Source organism: Papaver somniferum, unplaced genomic scaffold (genome assembly GCF_003573695.1).
Source record: "Papaver somniferum cultivar HN1 unplaced genomic scaffold, ASM357369v1 unplaced-scaffold_139, whole genome shotgun sequence".
NCBI lineage: Eukaryota > Viridiplantae > Streptophyta > Magnoliopsida > Ranunculales > Papaveraceae > Papaver > Papaver somniferum.
The window spans coordinates 601,447-625,722 of NW_020623156.1; the positions used below are offsets into that span (position 1 = coordinate 601,447).

The window sequence follows — 24,276 nt, forward strand, 5'->3', positions numbered from 1 at the left end:
TCCAACATCTAGCAACTTCTGGATTTCAGTGTTGATTTGCTCATCTACCTCGTGTCGGAATTTCCTCGGAGACTGTTTGACTGGTTTGGATCCAGGTATGACATGTAGATGATGGGTGACCAATTTTTCATCTAAACCGGTCATTTCTTCATACGTCCAAGCGAATATGTCCTGATATTCTTTGAGAAGTTGCACAAGCTTCTTGCATTCATCTTTGGACAAAGTTGAGCTGATGGAGATAGGCCTGGGAGATTCTTCATTCCCGATATTAACGATTTCGAGCTCATCAGTCGTGGAGTTGGTGCTGTCTTGCAGCTGTCGTGGAGCATCCAGCACTTCTTCCTCCTGTAGTTCATCGCTATTGTAGCATTCCATTGGGCGGAAAGACTGGGTAACAGTTTCCCCTGTTAACATCGGCGTCGGTACACATTTTTACCTTTCTTATCACGGCTCGCCATAAAAGTTCGCTCCCTCTTAGTGTGAACGTGGGTCGTGGCTTCACCGGATGAAGAAGAACGCCTTGTCAGCAAAGATGCATCGTGGGACTTAGCCCTCAATGATGCAAGTCGGTCCTCTTCCTGGATTAACGCCCACGTGGGGAGTGGGATGCAATGAACTTTGTTTTATTCTTCCCGCGGAGCTTCCCCTGGTTCAAACAATTCCACTCCACATATCGGCGCGTAAGGAGACAATGATACAGGAATACGAACTACTTCTTTATTCAGCATAGTCTTCAGGAACTGATGATACGTCGAAGGGACAATCCTATTTTCATGAATCCACGACCTCCCTATTATCATATGGTAGTCCGTCTCCTTTTCTATGACTTCGAATTTCACCTTTGACTGGACGGGCCCTACAGATAAATTCAGATTGACATACCCGTATGTGTTGGTTTGGTTCCCTTCAAAGTCTATCATCGTAGTAGGCCTCTGCAAGATCTTTCTTGGGAGAACCTTGGTTGTCCTGAGTGTCTTGAGAGTAATCACATTCGAAGACGCTCCCGTGTCGATGAGGGACCTCTTGAACTCTGAATCCTTGATGCGTGCAGTAACATGTAGGGCCCGGTTGTGACCTTCTTCCGCCATCATGTATTCTTCTGTAAATGTGACATTATTCACAGAAATCTATGGTGTTTTCGAGGCTTCTGGACGCAAAGGAGTCAAATGCACGTCCAGGGCTATCTGGTTGATTGCAGAAAACGTCTCCGTCCGCTGATTCTTTGAGAGGTGTAAAAGTTCGCATAAACTTTACACTGGAGAACCGCTTGAGGAGGATCGTTGCGAGGATCAGTCCCCAGTGTAGAAATCTCCGTGACAGGAGAACCGCTCATATCTGATGTCATCTTGATGAGGAGACCGAGTATGTCGTTTATCGTTTATTTGATCAGGTCCATATTGTTCGTCCGAATCTCCAGCACTCACGCTAACTCGATCAATGTTGGGATTCTTGCAGTTACACCGTCAGATACACCATTGGGAAGGGGGGGTATCTTCATTGTAGGAACTTCGACCGGGGATCTGAAATTGTTGGGGGAGTCCTAAGACCAACCATCTTTAAAATCAGCCAAATGGGATTGGGTATTGAAGAGATTGACTTCACAACAGAGAGATTAATCTCTCACTGTGGTCGCCAATTGTTTATGGGTGAAAACTGTTTCTGCTGTTTTGGTAATTTAGGGTGTGTTGATGAGAAACGAATCTAAACCCTATACAAATGCACTGCACGGGAGTGTTTTTGATTCGAGAGATCAATCTATACAATTCTGGCCTAAACCAAGAAATGGTCGTTCCAGAATTGCTTCGGTCACAAAGTGAAGGAGAAGGGGTTGATCTTAGGGAGGGAAGCGAAGAAGGCGTTGAGATTGTAAAGGTGTTGGTCGTTTATGACTTGTATCAGAATGTTGAACTGGCTGGCACAATGTAAGCTATCAGTTCTGGGTGTTTTCTGGATACTGTAACAACACTTGGTTTTTCTCTAACCGTGTTGTTTAGAAATAGGTGAAGGACCTATTTATACAAGTCATTGAGCGCAACCCTCATCTCGTAGGAAGTGGAGGAGGTGAAGTGATGGAGTAGTGGGGTCGTGTAGGAGTGGTGATTGTCACACGATCACACCTTTGCCCACTTCCATCATCACTGTTAACCGTCCACCTTTTCTTGACACATTCTTGTAATGGCGCGTTGCACGCTGCACGCTGTAAACCGCCATACCAATACCCTAGTAAGTATCCCCCAGTTTGTGACATGCTTGATGTCTCGAAAGAGCGGATCCTGGGACCCACCGCAGGAAATATCATATGGTGCTAAGTTATTTAAGATATTGATATTCATGAAATATCGTGTATGATCGATGCATGTAATGAATCCAAAACAATCAATATGTATGAAGCATCGCTGTTTTAAAGCTTAACCAAATAAGTCGCGGATTAAGCGTCTTAAAATATCATCACGCCCAACCATCTTCGAGTGATGGTTTGGAGGCCGCATGGGCGAGCCATCCCCTGGTCGATCACTCCCGTGGAAGAGTGGCGGACGATGATCATCGAGGTGCTTCATTGGTCGCCTAGATTTTAACCTAGGTTGTCCAACCAAGCTAGCAAAGTTGGATTGACGAGATGGTTTACGGCACTTATTTGCGACCGTTGATTGAATGTTAGGGTTTTTAAGAGGTGCGCAAGCATCCCTCTTTGGTGGGACCGATCGGTCATGCATGTAGGCGGTTCGTTGTTGTGCATGTCTATACCTCTCAGTCCCATGAAGGCTTGATCTAGGTCACTCAAATTGACTGGCAAAGATGAGTGGACGTGATCGATTTGCGATAAAATCCATTGCCGCAAAGGATTTGGAAGCCGTGTGACATGCCACCTTAGCGCGTGCGTTTCGAGGCGCTCGGTCATGGTTCGCCTAGGCCGGCTGATCACACGCACAGGTGGGCCCACGGTGATCACGTCAACATCCTTGGGACCTCTTGAGTCTATATCTACACCCTCCGTTTAGGATGGCGAAGATGGATGGACGAGATCGACTACGACAGATATGCATCGCCGCAAACCCTAATTAGGGTTTTTAAACAGTCACGCACGCGTGACTTTTGCAATACAATTTGGCAAGCTATACTTCTCCTTTAGAGAGACCGATCGTGCGGGGCCCACGTTGGGCTGACGGTGAACATATGTGCACTCCCCTGATGGTCCTAGGCGCGATCTAAGTCATCCAAATATGTTGGCTAAGTTGGATGGTTGTGATCGTTTTAAGACACTAGTGGAATTTCCGCGACCTTTCAAAGCATCACGTCAGCCATGATTCGAGCAAACGTTCATTGCTCCATGGCTTTGCCATGAGAAAACCGATCTGTTTGGTGAGGAGTGGGTCCTCCAACGTGTGTGTTAGCACTTCCCTGATCATTCGGGGGACGATCTAAGCCGTCCAACCAGGATGGCGAAGTTGGACGGTTGTGACAGCTTTAAGACAGACTTGATTAGTCTCGCTCGCTCGAGCCTTCCCAAAACAACACGACCACCCTATTTTAGGGCTGGCGTTCGGCCAGCGTTGAAAGCATAACGTGGTGTTCGACCGGCAATGGCATAAGCGGGCCCGCCCCCGGTCATCAGTGATCGCCTGCTCCTGTTAAGGTTCGTCTAGGCTGGTTAAATCATGTGGCCAACTTGCGCGGCCGTGATTTTTTCTGAGACTGATACGGACAGTCCAGATTTCCTTTAAGGAAATTAAATACATTCGATCGAGCTGTTTCGCGTCAATTCGAAATTCTCTTTGTCAGAGAGTGATGCAGCCTGTACGGGTATTTCATGCATGTCCCAAAATTGGCACTTGGAGATTCATGTTACTCTGCTAAGAGTGAACACTCAGTCGTCATGCCATGCTAATAATGAGAGTTCGGCTAGGAACAACACAGGAAATACCAGGCAAATCATGCATTATTTAATAATGCTAAAATTCACAGAATAATTGGGATTGTTGCTGCATGCACCATTCTGAGTGAATTTTTTGTATTTATTGAATTGCTTCGAATAAATAAAGTGAAGAGGTACTCATCACTTATCAAACGGATTTACCCTTTGCAGGATATCAGCGCATTAAATACTGGTTTTACAATTTTAACCCTGAACTAAAATCCACCATCAACAAATAGTTAAAAGTTGAAAGCATAACACAAACCCACCAAGTTTGACCACACATACAACCAAACTTTAAAACAACAACCACTATCAATTCAAGAAAATCTCTAACATAAAGGAGAAGAAAAGTTAAAAACCGAACCTCATATCTCTTCGACAGAATCAATACAGTTGCATGCTATATGAACCCATAGTGAGCTAGTGGATAATTGTTCAACAAAATTGATAGAGTTCTATAAAAAAAACCTAAATAAAAATTAATCAATAAATTATGAACTTTCAATTTTATGAAAAACCCCCAAAGTTAAGCCAAAATCTAACCATTTAATCATAATTGGAAGTAAAGGGATGGAAATAATCATAAAACGAGCTATCAATTTTACCTTCTTTCTGGTAAATCGGTCGATTCTTCAACTGTTGGTAAAGGTGAAACCTAAAACCAAATATCCCTTCGACTGTTGAGAAATTCAACAAAGGATAATACCTGGTCTTCAAATTAGAAACTCCGACAAGAAAAATCAATAGATATTTAAAACTCTAACAGCAAACAAAATCTACAACAAAGAGAAAATGAAATCCAAATGAAAAAACTGAAACCCTAACTACAAAAATATAAGAAGAAAAATTAATACAACTAAAAAGCAAAGATGAAAATAAAATGGTCGATTAAAAATGGTTTTGAGTTTAAATTAAAGAATATGGGCTTACATGAAATAATTGGATCTGGAGAGATCAAGAAGAAGTCAATGGTTTTTCTTCCCTTTTTCGTGGCGGTATGCTTTGTTTCATGAAGATTTGTTGGTTTTTATATGATAGCAGATGGATCTGGGTAGTTCAGAAAGAAATTGACTTTTCTTCTGATGATTTCGGCTTTGAATGGGTTTTAGAGAGAAGAGAGACGAAAGAGGAAGAAAAATATGGATAATGGTTATTTAGTGGAGAGAGATATCCCTCAGTAGATAACCTAGAGCGTGTAAAAGTAATAGGTCCCGCACCGTAGAAAAGAGTTACGGTCATCGGTCAAAGAATGGGTCTACGTGTAAAGGATAAAATTATAATTAAAAAATCTAATTCTACGACCAACATTAATGCTCTGAGACGTGCTCCGCTTTTTTATTAGATCTATGACAGTTTTGACCAGTCCACGGTCAATTGATCGTCATCGACAGTCGAAGATGTGGTCACTAAATCCTCATTTTCCACTAGTGCTTGTTTGAATCCTAATTCATTTATCTATATGAGAGCTTGAAGGAGAACTAGAGCTTCAGCTTGATGGATATCCCTTGCTACTGCTGAGTATGTCATGGCTCCCAAGAATTTCCCTGTATCATCACGAAAGATTAAGGCAAAACCAGCATTAAAATTTGTATCTTTAACCGAAGAATCAATGTTTAATTTCAACCAATTTTCAGGTGGTTTCTTCCATTGGTTAGGAATAGTGCATTCCCTAGACTTAACATAAACATCTGAATTAGAGAAAGCATGTATGCAATGCCTTATTCTATGAATTATGCTATTAGTATGATTCATTTTATTCTCAAATACTCTCTCACATCTGGCTTTCCAGATATGCCAAAGAGTGCAGGCCGCAAGACATGCCATATCTTTGTTCTCATCTTCTAAGGAGTTGTTGTTGCAGAACCAGGAAACTATCCAATCTATAACAAAAATTTTCTCTTTTAAAGATTGTAAGAGGGCAGCATAGATTCCAAACCATATGACTTCAGCAAACTGACAATGAAGAAAGAGATGTGTGCTAGTCTCCTCAGAATTAAGACACAAAGGACACAATTGATCCATATTATTATTTTTGCTGAATAGTTTCTTTTTAACTGGAAGAATGTCATGGCAGCATTTTCATAAGAACATTTGGATTTTGTGAGGTACTTCCATATTCCATAACTTAAGCCAGCCTTTACCTTCCATTTGATGAAGATGGGAAATACCGGCATTATTCTTAGACAACTCATTATATACATATTTGGTTGTAAAAGCTCCACAATAAGGAAGAGACCATCTCAAAGTATCTTCCCCTTTTGATGGAATTTTAATTGTCATAATTTCTTTAATCTGATCTGGATTGAAGTATTGACTCAGAAGTTGTATGTTCCAAGTTTTCTTTTCTGTATCCGTTAAATCAGCAACCCTAGTATCATTGCTTAGATAAGAACTCCTTGCATTTGTATTACTATTATATGAAATTGGAAACCAGTTATGTTGAAGAGCTTTAATAGGACTTCCCATCACCAATTTCCCAGATTTAATATTGCTTCAAGACTTATAAACCATGCTGAATACTCTGCCAAACCCAAGAAGAATTTTTCCTTGAAATGTCTTCTACTAGTGGATCTTTATTCTTGACATGAATTGCATTTAAAACCTTCACCCATTCCTTCTGAGGTTGAGTCAGTAATCTCCATGCTAGTTTAGTTAACATGGCTATGTTGAATTTCTTTGAATCTTTGAATCTCAATCCCCCAAACCTTTTACTTGTACAGACTGAAGACCAAGACTTAGGATTAAATCCCTTATTTTATTTGTGATTCCAGAAGTATCTCCTTTGAATTTGGTTAATCTTCTTATGAGTTTTATCAGGTAGCATAAAAACACCCATTTGATATTGAACACTGGTACTTAGAGTAGTCTGGATTTGGACAGCTCTACCTGCTTGATTAATGAGTTTTCCTTGCCAACCTGGTAATCTATTTTATATTTTATTAATAGAAGGATCCAGACAATTATATCTGCTTCTTGGTATAATAAAATTAGTAACCAAATACTTTTCATTCAAATCTAATTCTCTCATCTGCAGCTTTCTAGTTACCTCTTCACAAGAATCCCTGTTCATATGTTTACTGAAAAAAAACACTAGATTCCCCCAGATTAACCATTGATCTTGTATTACCCCTTGTGAAGATGATGCAATCATCTGCAAAAAACAAATGATAAATTTCTGGACATTTAGGAGCAGGTTTTATAGGATCCATCAGCTTCTGTTTGTTGGCATTGGTAATCAGCCTACTGAACTCTTCCATACAAAGAATGAATAAATAAGGAGAGATAGAATCACCTTGTCGAAGCCCTCTTGTGGGGATTATTGGCTCCATTGGAACACCATTCAGCAGCATAGAAATGAAAGCAGTACTGACACAGTAATTGATCAGTTGACACCATTTTGTAGAGAAACCCAAATGAAGAAGAATTTGATGAAGAAAGCTCCACTCCATTCTATCAAAGGTTTTTTCCATATCCAGCTTTATACCAACCACTCCCGTATAAAAAAGTGTTTTCTTCATGTAGTGTACCATTTCCTGAACAACTAGTATTTTGGTGATTAACTTATAGGTGATATTACAGAGGCTAATTGGTCTACAATCTCTAGGTTTTGTGGATATTCCTAGCTTGGGAATTAGGACTTGGAAGGTGTGATTGATTTGGGAAGGAAATTGACCTGTCATAAAAAAGTTTTGCACAAGACTAACAATATTGGTTTCTACAATATCCCAAAATTGCTGATAGAATCCACTTGTTATCCATCAGGACCTGGAACACCCCATGGATTAATCTGAAACATAGCTTCTTTAATTTCATCAGATGAAGGAATCTTAATAAGCATTTGATTTTATTTTTCTGTCACACAAGGTTGAATAAGATTGAGAAGATCAGCATCCATAGTTGGATTAGAAGAAGTATAGATGTCCCTAAAATGCTTAAGAAGTAACTTCTAAATTTCTTCTTTGTTTGAGATCCAATTACCATTTGAATCCTGAAGAGTATCTATATGATTTCTTCTTCTTCTGAAATTAGCTTTATTGTGGAAATACTTGTTGTTTCTATCATCAAACCAAAGAATTTGTTCCCTTGATTGATGATAAGTAATTTGAGCACTTTTGTCATACCATTTGTTTAACTGATCTTCAAGAGATTTTATGAGAGTTGTATCTTGTCTTGGAGAATTCTTAGCTTTTTGTAGTAGATTCTGAGTTCTTCTAATTTCAGTTTTGACATGACCAAAGGACTTATGATTCCAATCCCTCAAGGCTTCAGTAGTTTGTTGAATCTTCTTTGGAAGCTCGTTAAGATGCAGGCTTTCTTCTAAATGGCAACTTTTTCTCAAAACTTCTTTACACAGAGGATTAGAAAGCCAAACTTTATAAAATCTATAAGGTTTATTATTGGTTTTGTCTGGAAGATGAATATGCAAAGGAATAGGAGCATGATCAGACCCATGAGGAAGGAGATTGTTAATAACACTATCTTTGAAACTAGTAAACCAATTATTGTTAGCTAAAGCTCTATCTATCCTGGTTTTGACTAGTTTAGTAGATTTCCTATGATTAGACCAAGTAAATGGATTTCCTGTAAAAGGGACATCTCTAAGTCCATGCATATCAATAGTATCATGAACAATCTGAAATGAGGGAGAAGAATTAGTAGAAAAATTATGTTTTTCAGAAAAGTGGAGGGTTAAATTTAAATCTCATAAAATCACCCATGGTATATGCATATCATGTCCAAGATCTTGCAAATATCCCCATTAAGCCTTCCTCTCACCACTATGAGTAGAACCATATATGCATGAAAGAAACCATTCCAGCTTCTACACTCCAAAATTAACAATAACATGCATCATGTTACTAGATTGGTCTACTATTTATAATTCTAATCCATCTTTCCACATAAAAGCTATTCCACCAGCTTTCTCAATAGTGTCTTTATAAACAAGATTAGGATACCCCATAGGAACCAGATATTTATGTGTATTAACAGCCTTGTTTTTGGTCTCAGATAAGAAAATTATATCAGGGTTGTAATTGAAAATACAGTCTTTAAGATGTTGTCTAGTGTGTTTATTACCTATTCCCTGAACATTCCATGTTAATATCTTCATACTGATTAGGTTGTCAAAAATAAGAAAAGGAATATGTATAGTATACTCATAGAAAAAAGGAGATTGAGAGTTGAGTTTGAGATGAAAAGAAACCTGACTCTCCTGCTCTGATGTATGGTTAGTTGCTTGCTGAATAATTAGGTTGTCCCAGTCTCCAATTAGAGGATAAGCTCTGTAATAGCTTGGATGCATCCCATTATACTCTTGGGGATAAGATTCATCCTAATAATCATTGGCCACTTGTTCTTATTGGAATTGATGCTCGGAAAAGACTTGATCTACTTGCTGACTTCCTTGACTACTGCTACCAGGACTGCCACGAGCTCTTTTGGGTCTTCTGGCAGTTGAATTTTCAGCAATATCTCCTCCTGATTGAGTATAAATTGTAGAAACACGGTAACCATCTTCAGGAATTTGAAAAGGCTTCTTTTCCATTCTCTTATTGCCCCTAGATTTCTTAGGAGAAATCAATATCTGTTCACCCTGCTTGTATTTAGGATTATACTGCCTTGGATCAATAACTTCACCATAGTCTTCTCCAAACTTGAATATATAATTCCCAATAGGTTGAACGTCATTAGCTTTGGTTGGACACTGAAGTTCATTATGATCTATAAAAATACATGCAGGGCATAATTTTCTTGGTTGTCTTTGAAAATAAATTGGAACCCACTGTGTAACTTTAGCAGCATTTTCAGTTAACAAACCTCTAATCATTGGATTAGAGATATTAAATTCAATAAGAACATTACAGCATTAGTGTCAGTTGGGTTACCATCTTCGGGGACTAATTTGAGAGGGTTGCCCAAAATTCTAGCAATTTGGTTCTCCACTTCAACATTTAGAAATTCTGGAGGCAGCTTCTTATTGTCAATCCAGAATTGCTGCACATGAAAATCCAAATTTTCTGGAATGATAGAGGTACTCCATTCTCTAAAAACCGCAAGATAACCATCAAAGCTCCAAGGGCCTTCTTCCAAAACATAATTATAAGAGTCCCAAACAAAAAAATGGAAAATAAACATATATCTAGCATGACGTCTAATTTGAAAATGATTCTGACCCTAAGCCATAATAACTTCTTGTTCCACAGTGTCTGGACTCATTGGATGCTCACAGAAAATCTTTGCTACCAAACCAACAATCCATTTTTGAATGGTAGGTTGAAGCTTAATGCTGGGATAACTAATAACTCTTTGAATTTGATCCTCTCCATTGAGATTAGTTTTCCTAATTCTCTCTATTAGATAAGAAACTTCTCCAACATATTTTCTAGTTGACATTGAATAGAGAGAAATGCAAAGAAGTAGAAAGATTATGAGATGTATTAACCCAGACCTTACATTGAGGGGTTTTATAGCAGGTTTGCATGAATTACCTCTGCAATGTGTAAACGGATTCAGCAGAACATCGCCACCTTTCATTTGAGTAATGAAATTGAATTGTAATTTATGGACTTGTAATGGATTATTGATCAGAGCACCCGTCTTTTGGAGCAGAACAATTTTCAATGTCACCTTTATCAACAAAAGTAAGGTTCAACCTTATCTTCATGGAGAAAAAACCTTCAAACATGGGACAACCCTTAAGACGGCCAACCTTTTGCAGAGAGGGGAATCAAACGCCACCTAGCAATACCTGCTAGACATGACACAAACAACACAGGGAAATTAAGAAAACTTTGAGAGCATCGAAAGAAAGTTAGGGCAAACGACAAACGGAAGCAATAATAAGAAATTGAGAAACCCAAATCAATACATGAACAGATGAGATTAAAGTCGAAAAATTAAAGAGAAACAGAAGATCAGAGTGAAGATTGGTGCAAATTTAGGTGGGAATTCAGTAACTCAGTATACCGATCCCGCCACTGAGTCGATCGCCGATTTATTCGCACTCTCTAGAAGCTATCCAGTATCTTGAATTTTTTAACTTAAGGATTTGAAAGACGGCTTTACATTGTACTACAGTATTTGTGAACTGAAATTTTAAAATAAATAGTTGAGGGATTAAAAAAAAATAAAAGATGACTTGCTTGAAACGCGGAATTGGGATTCCAAATTAATCAATTGCTCCTCTGATTAAGTAGCGTTTCAATGTTTGAACCGGTTGGCCACGGATCGAACTCCTAAGAGCATCTTCAATGCTAGAGGTCAAGGTCATCCTGTGTGAAGGTCATGTTTATGCCTTTTAGTTGTGGGTTATCTATAATACAAACATAATAGGTTTTGAGCTTGGACGGACGAATAACATTTTGAGAGACAAACATGTGATCCGACCATTCCGGTCTCATCCTAGCCAAAAACATCTAACTGTCGTGATGTTTGTAACCTCCTTCCAATACGAATCTAAATTTATTAACCTTTAATTGATTGATCATACCTCATGACTCAAAATGTTAATTGAATTATTAAATTCTAAAAAACAAGTAAAGTTTAATGGTTTAAAGTATAAAATATTAAAATATATGCATTAGTAGGATTTTGTGGTGGCATGGTGAATATGATGAGAACTTTATATATATATATATATTTACATTATTACTTGAATAATTCGGTTGTTGGATTTTTGATTATGTATATGGCTAACTTTATTAGGTTCAATGGACATTATTCTGTTTTGAAACAAAATAGAGAACTTTCTCGGAATTGAACGATTAAAAGACCGTACAAAAATTACATCAGTCGTAAGCAGTGTTGTTACGACATGGGTTATTTCTTAAAAATAGCAGTTGAAGAAACACTAAATTTTAGAACTGCATGGGTGCTTTTATTGATTTAGCGATAGGCACTATATCAGATGCATCAAAAAATAAAATTGGTAGGGTGAACTAACATAAGTTCACAACACCATAAGCTTCACGAACACGATTCATCAAAATTTCAGTAGTCATTGATAATATTATGACCAAAAATTATTCAGTCCCATGTCGTGCCGTTACGGCACGGGTTATTTCTAGGTTTTTGAACTTTGGACGAACGGATAACATTTTAAAAGACAAACAAGTGATCCGACCATCTCAGTCTCATCCCAACCAAAGACATCTAGCGGATGTGGTGTTTGTAACCTTCTTCCATTATGGAGATATTAATAACCTTCTTAATAAACTGAAAAAATAAATGCGTCATTAATAACCCATTCCAAAAGAAAAAACGCCAAAAAATTGAATGTGTCCCTAATTACAATAATCAATGAGCAGTGTATAAATAAATGAGCGTATTTCTTCAACCACACACATTCACTCATTCACTTATTTCAACTAATTTTTTGGGTGAAATATTTAGCTTAAGAGTATCAACATGTCAAACATGATTAGCCTCATCCCCACAAAAACCGTTGCCCACAACGTGTTTGCTTTCTTTTCGAGAATGCATCGTAGCGATGAAAACAAACCTGCAGTACTCAGGTTTCGTGTTGCAAGAAAAGGGAAGAGATCGATTTCATGGCGACCAATGATGTTACTATTTTTGATTTAGTAATGATTGATGAAAACTTGAGTATATTGTTATTTCGATCCGAATTAAACTATTTTTTTTAAAGAATAAAATATTAGTGACGCCTTCTAATCATTTTTTACATTATTGCGATGAAAATAAACCTGCAGTACTCAAGTTTCGTGTTGCCAGAAAATGAGAAGATGTCGATTTCATGGCGACCAACTAAGTCAATGCTTTGGATTTACTAATGATCAATGAAAACGTGAGAAATCCAGATTTCGTCCTTCAAAGAATGATCAACGAGGAATTTTTATCGAAAACTATTATTTGAAGTCTAAAGAATATCACGAGGAATTATTAAACTATAAGTGTAACTGAAGTTATAATTATTTGGATTAAGATTTCATGTCTACAAGTTCTCATGGGCTGAATTAAGCCTCATAGTGTGTGATAATTATTAAAATCATTCTAACCAAAAATTATTATGTCTCACGCCGTGCCGTTACGGCACGGGTTATTTCTAGTTTACTACATGACAAAAAAATATAAAGGTAAGATTCTCTGGCTAAATTTCATCTCCAATCCACAAGGTCTTACCTAATACTTTTTATTTAAATTTAGAGACAAAAGATGATGTGGATTTAAGACCCAAGGTAGACTTTCTCATTTACCCCACTTAGCCAAGTCATCCTTTTCTATGACCCTCACCCTTGCATTGGAGATAAAATTTTGGTGGAAAATGTCTTAAATCCTATGTGTCAAACTAATCTAAGACTATCTACCCCTTGCATTGGAGATGCTCTAAGTTAAGTGTTTGATTCCGGTTCTTGCACTTTATCTTTTTGAGTCCCTTGGATAGATCCTAAGCCTAATGGTCAAGCGACTCCATGCCCAATGCGTATTCCAGCGCAATCATCATCGCCGCAACAGTCTTTGAATTTTTTATTTTTGTTTTTCATTTTCACAGGGGTTGAACCTCATAGGGCATGCCAGTTGTATTGGCATGACAACCATTGGTCTTGTTCTTCTGGAGCAATTTTAATAGTTATTGCATTAACACTGTTGCAACCAATCTTATTATTACAACATAAACATATCGCAATACAAATTACAACATAAACATATCGCAATACAAATAATGAAACAAACACCACTACTACAACACAAGCTTGGTAAAAGAACCAGCGTTACAATCAGAATCGAAGATCATCAGTTTATCATCAGTGAGAGATATAATTAAACTGATAAGTACTTGAGCAAATACCGTGTTCATGGAACTTATCATCACAAAGAAACCAGAAAAAGTACGCAAGATACGTGATTGGTGCATTGCTGCCTGACCCTATATATAGCTGACGACCGTACTGCCAGCGGCAAAGTTGCCGTTTATATCCTTCTTACGACCTGCAACATGTGCAGATCATATAACCTGGAAAATTAGCCGGTCTGCATTCAGTGTGATGGACTAAAAAATCGCGTGCGCTTACACAATCAGAATCACAATGATCACATGTACGTGAGCACACGTCTTTCCCCCACTCACCACATGATTCAACACGGACGTATCTGTATGTCAGAAATAGTAGACTGCTAGTATTAGCGTTTCAAATATATCAACAAACAGAAAAACACAAGAACATCAAGAACACGATCGACCAAAAAAGAGAAAAATAGAACACACGAATAGAATAGATTGCAACTTACGCTACGTCTGCAACAATCAAAACCAAGAGAAATCCAACGAGAAAATGAGACAAACTTGGATGAACTTTAGCCATGATTTTAGTTCCTCAGTTTATTGTATTGAGTTGATATGTTATCGATATACAAACTCTTCCAATTTATAGGCATGCCGCATTCATGGTCAATAACGTGTAGTCGTGTACAATTATTTGTTTATGAATTTTGTGTAGCGTGTATATATTAGTCAGCCTCCATGACATGCACTTGATAATGAAATGCTATTTGATTTATAAGCTCCTTTGTCCATGGTAGTTTACTGGCATTTGTTGGGGTATATATTTAAAAACATAGTTTTGTAATAATATGCCAAAGTTAGAGAGATAGTATGGTGGCATTGTTTTGAGCTCCCACACTATAGGCATGGGTTCAATTCCCACCCCACACAATTTCACTAGGGTATATACTATTTATACTATATATTATATTACATTAGTCCGGGAGTGGGGCCTTGGAGGTCTGCTGATCCAGAAACAATTTTTTTTGTTGTTTTTAACTTAAATTTTCAAAACGTATTAAGATAATTATATCATGATTAATTACAGTTAATGTTGAAATTTTAATACGACCGTTTTTTTGCTGTTACAAAGAAATTTAATTGGCATTTAATCGAAAATTAATTTTCCATTAATTCCATTGATTCTTTTTGATTATAAAAAAAAAACTGGTTTCTGGAAGAAAAGATATAGAACGTTATTTTATTTCGTCAAGTTTTTCTGAGCAAGTGTTGTTGAAAGAGATAAGCTGTTTTATCCCATAGGGTTTCGACAAAAAACTGACTGCTAGCACAATCAAGAGGCAGAGTCGCGAAACACCTTAAAGATAGCGACCTAGTACGCGACTCAGCGGTTTCTTTGTGTAATTTGATTATAGTGCTTTGTTTCCAACAATTTTAAGGTGTACGTTTCTGCTATGGAGAATGAAAAGAAGCGCGTTGATGATACCAACAAGCCTTTCAAATTTGAAGGGTTGCATTTCAGAAGATGGAAGCTGAAGATGTTCTTTTATCTCAAACTGATGAAGCTGCATATGATTGTGTCGAGTGTTCATCCTGGAACCCTGGAACCTGCTGCTGATAAGACTGCTGCTGTTGCTGCTGCTGTTGCTGCTGGCGGTGGTGCTGCTACAGATCCACCTCCTACCGGTGGTGTTGAAGAAGTTGTTTCTCAAACTCCCGAGGAAAAACAAAAGGCCATCGACAAATGGATCGATAATGACTTTGATTGCAAAAACTACATTCTTAATGCATTATCTGACGATTTATATGAGTATTATTCAACTTTTGAAACTGCTAAAGATGTATGGGATGCATTATAGAAAAAATATGACACCGAGGAAGCGGGTTCAAAGAAATATGCTGTGAGACGGTATGTGAGATACCAAATGGTGGATGATAGATCAGTTGTTGCACAAGCTCATGAACTTCAAAAAATTTACCACGAAATTGTAGCCGAAGGTATGAAAACTGATGAACAATTTCAAGTTTCTGTAATGATTGACAAGTTACCACCTAGCTGGAAAGATTTTCGTAATACTTTGCGTCACAAGACTAAAGAATTTTCTCTTGAAAGTTTGATTGTTAAGCTCAGGGTTGAGGAAGAAGCTCGGAAACAAGATAAGAAGGAAGAGATTCTCATTGTTTCTAACAATAAGACTCATCCGAATTTAAAACCTAAGAAAAGGGATATGAAACCTAACCCGAACCAGAAGAAAGGAGGAAGGCCTAATCAAAACAAGAACCAACACCCATCGAAAAATGGACAGAATTCCAATTCTGAATTTCTTTGTTATATCTGTAATAAACCAAACCACATGGCTAGGAATTGCAGATTTAACAAGGAAAAGAATAACGCACAAGCTAATGCTGTGGGTGACGTTATAATTGCCATGGTCTCTGATCCAGAGTTCTACATGGTTGGTGGATCTGATGGGTGGTGGATAGACAGTGGTGCTTCGCGTCATTGTTGTTTTGATAGGTCCATGTTTAAGACTTATGTTAAAACCAAGGACAAGAAAGTGTTATTGGGAGACTCCCACAGCACTATGGTGAAAGGTTCTGGTACGGTAGAGTTGAAGTTTACTTCTGGGAAGACACTCATGCTGAAAGATGTCCTTCACACTCCAGAAATGAGAAAGAACCTTGTTTCCGGCTATCTTCTCAACAAGGCTGGGTTGTATCAAACTATTGGGTCTGATATTTACACTATAACTAAGAATAAGAATTTTGTAGGAAAGGGTTATGCTACTGATGGAATGTTTAAGCTTAATGTTGATGCTATGAATAAAATTGATTCTTCTGCTTATATGGTTTGCAATTTTAATGTTTGGCATGGTAGGCTTTGTCATGTGGGTAAAAAGTTAGTAAATAACATGAGTAAGTTAGGTGTCCTCCCTGAATTTTCTGAAAATGATTTTGAAAAATGTGAATACTGTAGTCAAGCAAAAATAACCAAGACTTCACATAAATCTGTTGTAAGAGAATCGAAACCACTAGACTTAATACATTCTGATTTGTGTGAATATGAAGGTATCCTAACTAGAAATGGCAAGAGGTATATCATGACGTTCATTGATGATTGTTCTAATTATACTTATGTTTATTTGTTGAGCCATAAGAACGAAGCTATTGAAAATTTTAAGATTTTTATTGCTGAAATTGAAAATCAATTTGGTAGGAAAATTAAGAGATTTCGTAGTGATAGAGGCACTGAATATGATTCTTCTCCTTTTACTGAAATTTATCAAACTAATGGCATTATACATGAAAGAACTGCACCATATAATCCTCAAATGAATGGGAAAGCTGAAAGAAAGAATCGTACTCTTACTGAATTGACTGTTGCTTGTTTGCTTAGCTCTGGTGCTGCTTCTCATTGGTGGGGTGAATGTTTGCTGACTGTTTGCCATGTTTTGAACCGCATTCCTAATAATAAAACCATGATATCTCCTTATGAACTTTGGAGAAATAGAAAACCTAATGTCTCTTATTTTAGAGTTTGGGGTTGCTTAGCTTTTGTTAGAAAACCTGATCCTAAAAGACATAAGTTAGAAAGTAGAGCTTATGAATGTGTTTTTATTGGTTATGCTCAAAACAGTAAAGCTTATAGGTTCTTTGATATTAATAATAAGGTTATTATTGAATCTATTGATGTTGATTTCTTTGAAGAGAGATTTCCTTTTAAATCTAGAAATAGTAGGGGTAATAGTGGGGGTTCTTTATCTAGTGTTTTACCTAGTGCTGATTCTGAACATAGATTAGAAGAACCTAGAAGTGCAGAAACTAGGATCACTGAAGTTGAACCTAGAAGAAGTAAAAGAGCTAGGACTGACACAAGAGATCCTGATTTTGAATTTTATGCCGTAGAGGAAGAACCTTCTAATTTACAAGAGGCGTTCAGTTCTGCAGAGTCTAGTTTCTGGCAAGAAGCTGTAGATAATGAATGGGATTCTCATATGTCTAATGGAACTTGGCGTATAGTAGATTTACCTCCTGGTTGTAAGCCTATAGGTTGTAAATGGGTTTTGAAAAGGAAACTAAAACCTGATGGAACAATAGAGAAGCACAAAGCTAGACTGGTTGCTAAAGGATTTAGGCAACGAGAGAACGTAGACTTCTTTGATACTTATTCTCCTGTTACTAGATTAACATCTATACGTGTTTTGATTGCTGCTGTCGCTGCTCATAATCTTGTTATTCACCAAATGGATGTTAAAACTGCCTTTTTGAATGGTGAACTAGAAGAGGAAATTTATATGGAACAACCTGAAGGTTTTGTAATTCCTGGACAAGAACAGAAAGTATGTAAGCTAGAAAAATCCCTTTATGGTTTAAAACAAGCTCCTAAACAGTGTCATGAGAAATTTGATAATTTAATGATTTCACATAACTTCAGAATAAACGAGGGTGACAAATGCATCTATTATAAATTTGAGAATGACGTGTGTGTGATTGTTTGCTTGTATGTGGATGATTTGCTGATATTTGGTTCCAATTTATCTGTTGTCAATGAAACTAAAGGTATGCTTAGTTCGAATTTTGACATGAAAGATTTGGGTGAAGCTAGTGTAATCTTGGGAATCAAAATAACTAGAACTAGTAGTGGTATTTGTTTGGATCAATCTCACTACATTGAAAAAATTCTGAGAAAGTATGAATATTTTGATTGTAAGCCTGCTTGTACTCCGTTTGATCCTAATGTGAAATTGTTTAAGAACACTGGAGAAAGTGTTAGACAATCTGAATATGCTAGTATAATTGGAAGTCTGCGTTATGCAACTGATTGTACAAGACCAGACATTGCATATGCAGTGGGAGTTCTGTGCAGGTTTACCAGTAACCCTAGTTTGGAACACTGGGATGCTATTGAGAGGGTTATGCGGTATCTGAAAAGAACCACAAACCTAGGATTACACTATAAGAGGCATCCCGCAGTCCTTGAAGGATTTAGCGATGCTAATTGGAATACTCTTTCAGATGATTCCAAGGCCACCAGTGGATATGTTTTTACTATTGCTGGGGGCGCTGTATCTTAGAGATCAAAGAAACAGACAATTATAGCCCAATCTACGATGGAGGCTGAATTGATGGCACTAGCAGCAGCTAGTGAAGAAGCATGATGGCTGAAGAGTCTGTTATCAGACATTCCGGTATGGGAAAAACCGATACCAGCCACTTTGATCCACTGCGATAGTACCGCGGCTATCGGAGTAGTAGAGAACTGTTATAATAACAGTAAGAATCGACAGATACGTCGAAAGCACGACACAGTTAGAGAATTTCTCACAACTGGTGTTGTTAGAGTAGATCATGTAAGGTCTGAAGGAAATATAGCTGATACTTTGACGAAAGGATTAGCAAGAGAAAAGGTATGGAATATCTCTAAAAGTATGGGACTTTTGCCCGTGAGAAGTTGAGTCATTTGTAATGGATACCCAACCTAGAAATAGGTTCAAAGGGACTAGACGAAGTTACAAATAATATGATAGAGTCATGCATTCCCATAGCATGATATCCTGAAGTGGGAAACAGGTTGAGTGTTTAAACTCTTAATGATGTCTATAGCTCTTAAGTTAAGAGTGGGATATACAGGAGTATCCTTGATAGACTCACCTATATGAATGTGAAGGTGTGCCCGCCTTCTATGAGAACTTGGGCATTTCTCTAGATCGTTCGTTAAGAAAGGGATAAGCACATGGCCCTAATGTGCAAAATTAAGAACTTTACTCTAAGATATAGTTGTGTGTGTTGTATAATCTATTATTAGTTAGAGTTCAAGACGAGAGTCACTCTAGTTACCTGATACTTAGAAAGTTCAACACTATGTAGAGGTTCAAGTCGAAAGGCACCTTTGCTTATGCACAACTGTATAGCACTTGCTCAATGTTTTAAAATATAAGTGGGGGATTGTTGGGGTATATATTTAAAAACATAGTTTTGTAATAATATGCCAAAGTTAGAGAGATAGTATGGTGGCATTGTTTTGAGCTCCCACACTATAGGCATGGGTTCAATTCCCACCCCACACAATTTCACTAGGGTATATACTATATATTATATTACATTAGTCCGGGAGCGGGGCCTTGGGGGTCTTGGGAGGTCTGCTGATCCATAAACAATTTTTTTTGCTGTTTTTAACTTAAATTTTCAAAACGTATTAAGATAATTATATCATGATTAATTACAGTTAATGTTGAAATTTTAATACGGCCGTTTTTTTGCTGTTACAAAGAAATTTAATTGGCATTTAATCGAAAATTAATTTTCCATTAATTCCATTGATTCTTTTTGATTATAAAAAAAAAAAAACTGGTTTCTGGAAGAGAAAAGATAGAACGTTATTTTTATTTCGTCAAGTTTTCTGAGCAAGTGTTGTTGAAAGAGTTATTATTGATTCGATTTCTCAGTGCAGAGAAATCGAAAGAGATAAGCTGTTTTATCCCATAGGGTTTCGACAAAAAACTGACTGCTAGCACAATCAAGAGGCAGAGTCGCGAAACACCTTAAAGATAGCGACCTAGTACGCGACTCAGCGGTTTCTTTGTGTGATTTGATTATAGTGCTTTGTTTCCAACAATTTTAAGGTGATTCTTTTCTGCTATGGAGAATGAAAAGAAGCGCGTTGATGATACCAACAAGCCTTTCAAATTTGAAGGGTTGCATTTCAGAAGATGGAAGCTGAAGATGTTCTTTTATCTCAAACTGATGAAGCTGCATATGATTGTGTCGAGTGTTCATCCTGGAACCCTGGAACCTGCTGCTGATAAGACTGCTGCTGTTGCTGCTGCTGTTGCTGCTGGCGGTGGTGCTGCTACAGATCCACCTCCTACCGGTGGTGTTGAAGAAGTTGTTTCTCAAACTCCCGAGGAAAAACAAAAGGCCATCGACAAATGGATCGATAATGACTTTGATTGCAAAAACTACATTCTTAATGCATTATCTGACGATTTATATGAGTATTATTCAACTTTTGAAACTGCTAAAGATGTATGGGATGCATTACAGAAAAAATATGACACCGAGGAAGTGGGTTCAAAGAAATATGCTGTGAGCAGGTATGTGAGATACCAAATGGTGGATGATAGATCAGTTGTTGCACAGGCTCATGAACTTCAAAAAATTTACCACGAAATTGTGGCCGAAGGTATGAAAACTGATGAACAATTTCAAGTTTCTGTAATGATTGACAAGTTACCACCTAGCTGGAAAGATTTTCGTAATACTTTGCGTCACAAGACTAAAGAATTTTCTCTTGAAAGTTTGATTGTTAAGCTCAGGGTTGAGGAAGAAGCTCGGAAACAAGATAAGAAGGAAGAGATTCTCATTGTTTTTAACAATAAGACTCATCCGAATTTAAAACCTAAGAAAAGGGATATGAAACCTAACCCGAACCAGAAGAAAGGAGGAAGGCCTAATCAAAACAAGAACCAACACCCATCGAAAAATGGACAGAATTCCAATTCTGAATTTCTTTGTTATAAACCAAACCACATGGCTAGGAATTGCAGATTTAACAAGGAAAAGAATAACGCACAAGCTAATGTTGTGGGTGACGTTATAATTGCCATGGTCTCTGATCCAAAGTTCTACATGGTTGGTGGATCTGATGGGTGGTGGATAGACAGTGGTGCTTCGCGTCATTGTTGTTTTGATAGGTCCATGTTTAAGACTTATGCTGAAACCAAGGACAAGAAAGTGTTATTGTGAGACTCCCACAGCACTATGGTGAAAGGTTCTGGTACGGTAGAGTTGAAGTTTACTTCTGGGAAGACACTCATGCTGAAAGATGTCCTTCACACTCCAGAAATGAGAAAGAACCTTGTTTCCGGCTATCTTCTCAACAAGGCTGGGTTGTATCAAACTATTGGGTCTGATATTTACACTATAACTAAGAATAAGAATTTTGTAGGAAAGGGTTATGCTACTGATGGAATGTTTAAGCTTAATGTTGATGCTATGAATAAAATTGATTCTTCTGCTTATATGGTTTGCAATTTTAATGTTTGGCATGGAAGGCTTTTTCATGTGGGTAAAAAGTTAGTAAATAACATGAGTAAGTTAGGTGTCCTCCCTGAATTTTCTGAAAATGATTTTGAAAAATGTGAATATTGTAGTCAAGCAAAAATAACCAAGACTTCACATAAATCTGTTGTAAGAGAATCGAAACCACTAGACTTAATACATTCTGATTTGTGTGAATATGAAGGTATCCTAACTAGAAATGGCAAGAGGTATATCATGACGTTCATTGATGATTGTTCTAATTATACTTATGTTTATTTGTTGAGCCATAAGAACGAAGCTATTGAAAAGTTTAAGATTTTTATTGCTGAAATTGAAAATCAATTTGGTAGGAAAATTAAGAGATTTCGTAGTGATAGAGGCACTGAATATGATTCTTCTCCTTTTACTGAAATTTATCAAACTAATGGCATTATACATGAAAGAACTGCACCATATAATCCTCAAATGAATGGGAAAGCTGAAAGAAAGAATCGTACTCTTACTGAATTGACTGTTGCTTGTTTGCTTAGCTCTGGTGCTGCTTCTCATTGGTGGGGTGAATTTTTGCTGACTGTTTGCCATGTTTTGAACCGCATTCCTAATAATAAAACCATGATATCTCCTTATGAACTTTGGAGAAATAGAAAACCTAATGTCTCTTATTTTAGAGTTTGGGGTTGCTTAGCTTTTGTTAGAAAACCTGATCCTAAAAGACATAAGTTAGAAAGTAGAGCTTATGAATGTGTTTTTATTGGTTATGCTCAAAACAGTAAAGCTTATAGGTTCTTTGATATTAATAATAAGGTTATTATTGAATATATTGATGTTGATTTCTTTGAAGAGAGATTTCCTTTTAAATCTAGAAATAGTGGGGGTTCTTTATCTAGTGTTTTACCTAGTGCTGATTCTGAACATAGATTAGAAGAACCTAGAAGTGCAGAAACTAGGATCACTGAAGTTGAACCTAGAAGAAGTAAAAGAGCAAGGACTGACACAAGAGATCCTGATTTTGAATTTTATGCCGTAGAGGAAGAACCTTCTAATTTACAAGAGGCGTTCAGTTCTGCAGAGTCTAGTTTCTGGCAAGAAGCTGTAGATAATGAATGGGATTCTCATATGTCTAATGGAACTTGGCGTATAGTAGATTTACCTCCTGGTTGTAAGCCTATAGGTTGTAAATGGGTTTTGAAAAGGAAACTAAAACCTGATGGAACAATAGAGAAGCACAAAGCTAGACTGGTTGCTAAAGGATTTAGGCAACGAGAGAATGTAGACTTCTTTGATACTTATTCTCCTGTTACTAGATTAACATCTATACGTGTTTTGATTGCTGTTGCCGCTGCTCATAATCTTGTTATTCACCAAATGGATGTTAAAACTGCCTTTTTGAATGGTGAACTAGAAGAGGAAATTTATATGAAACAACCTGAAGGTTTTGTAATTCCTGGACAAGAACAGAAAGTATGTAAGCTAGAAAAATCCCTTTATGGTTTAAAACAAGCTCCTAAACAGTGGCATGAGAAATTTGATAATTTAATGATTTCACATAACTTCAGAATAAACGAGGGTGACAAATGCATCTATTATAAATTTGAGAATGATGTGTGTGTGATTGTTTGCTTGTATGTGGATGATTTGCTGATATTTGGTTCCAATTTATCTGTTGTCAATGAAACTAAAGGTATGCTTAGTTCGAATTTTGACATGAAAGATTTGGGTGAAGCTAGTGTAATCTTGGGAATCAAAATAACTAGAACTAGTAGTGGTATTTGTTTGGATCAATCTCACTACATTGAAAAAATTCTGAGAAAGTATGAATATTTTGATTGTAAGCCTGCTTGTACTCCGTTTGATCCTAATGTGAAATTGTTTAAGAACACTGGAGAAAGTGTTAGACAATCTGAATATGCTAGTATAATTGGAAGTCTGCGTTATGCAACTGATTGTATAAGACCAGACATTGCATATGCAGTGGGAGTTCTGTGCAGGTTTACCAGTAATCCTAGTTTGGAACACTGGGATGCTATTGAGAGGGTTATGCGGTATCTGAAAAGAACCACAAACCTAGGATTACACTATAAGAGGCATCCCGCAGTCCTTGAAGGATTTAGCGATGCTAATTGGAATACTCTTTCAGATGATTCCAAGGCCACCAGTGGATATGTTTTTACTATTGCTGGGGGCGCTGTATCTTGGAGATCAAAGAAACAGACAATTATAGCCCAATCTACGATGGAGGCTGAATTGATGGCACTAGCAGCAGCTAGTGAAGAAGCAGGATGGCTGAAGAGTCTGTTATCAGACATTCCAGTATGGGAAAAACCGATACCAGCCACTTTGATCCACTGCGATAGTACCGCGGCTATCGGAGTAGTAGAGAACTGTTATAATAACATTAAGAATCGACAGATACGTCGAAAGCACGACACAGTTAGAGAATTTCTCACAACTGGTGTTGTTAGAGTAGATCATGTAAGGTCTGAAGGAAATATAGCTGATACTTTGACGAAAGGATTAGCAAGAGAAAAGGTATGGAATATCTCTAAAAGTATGGGACTTTTTCCCGTGAGAA

At 37.4% G+C, this 24,276-nt stretch overlaps 2 long non-coding RNA genes across 3 annotated transcripts; both read right to left on the reverse strand.

Moving 5' to 3' along the window:
- Window positions 1–4,149: 4,149 nt before the first annotated feature.
- On the reverse strand, window positions 4,150–5,080 carry LOC113335338. Its single transcript, XR_003353287.1, has 2 exons — window positions 4,847–5,080; window positions 4,150–4,692 (listed from the first exon to the last, which is right to left on the reverse strand). It is a non-coding gene; the product is annotated as an uncharacterized LOC113335338 (long non-coding RNA).
- Window positions 5,081–5,797: 717 nt separating this feature from the next.
- On the reverse strand, window positions 5,798–10,976 carry LOC113335337. Of its 2 annotated transcripts, XR_003353286.1 has the most exons (3): window positions 10,408–10,976; window positions 7,209–9,999; window positions 5,798–7,067 (listed from the first exon to the last, which is right to left on the reverse strand). It is a non-coding gene; the product is annotated as an uncharacterized LOC113335337 (long non-coding RNA). The 2 variants fall into 2 exon arrangements; XR_003353285.1 differs by having other exon boundaries at window positions 7,209–10,976.
- Between the last annotated feature and the right edge of the window lie 13,300 nt (window positions 10,977–24,276).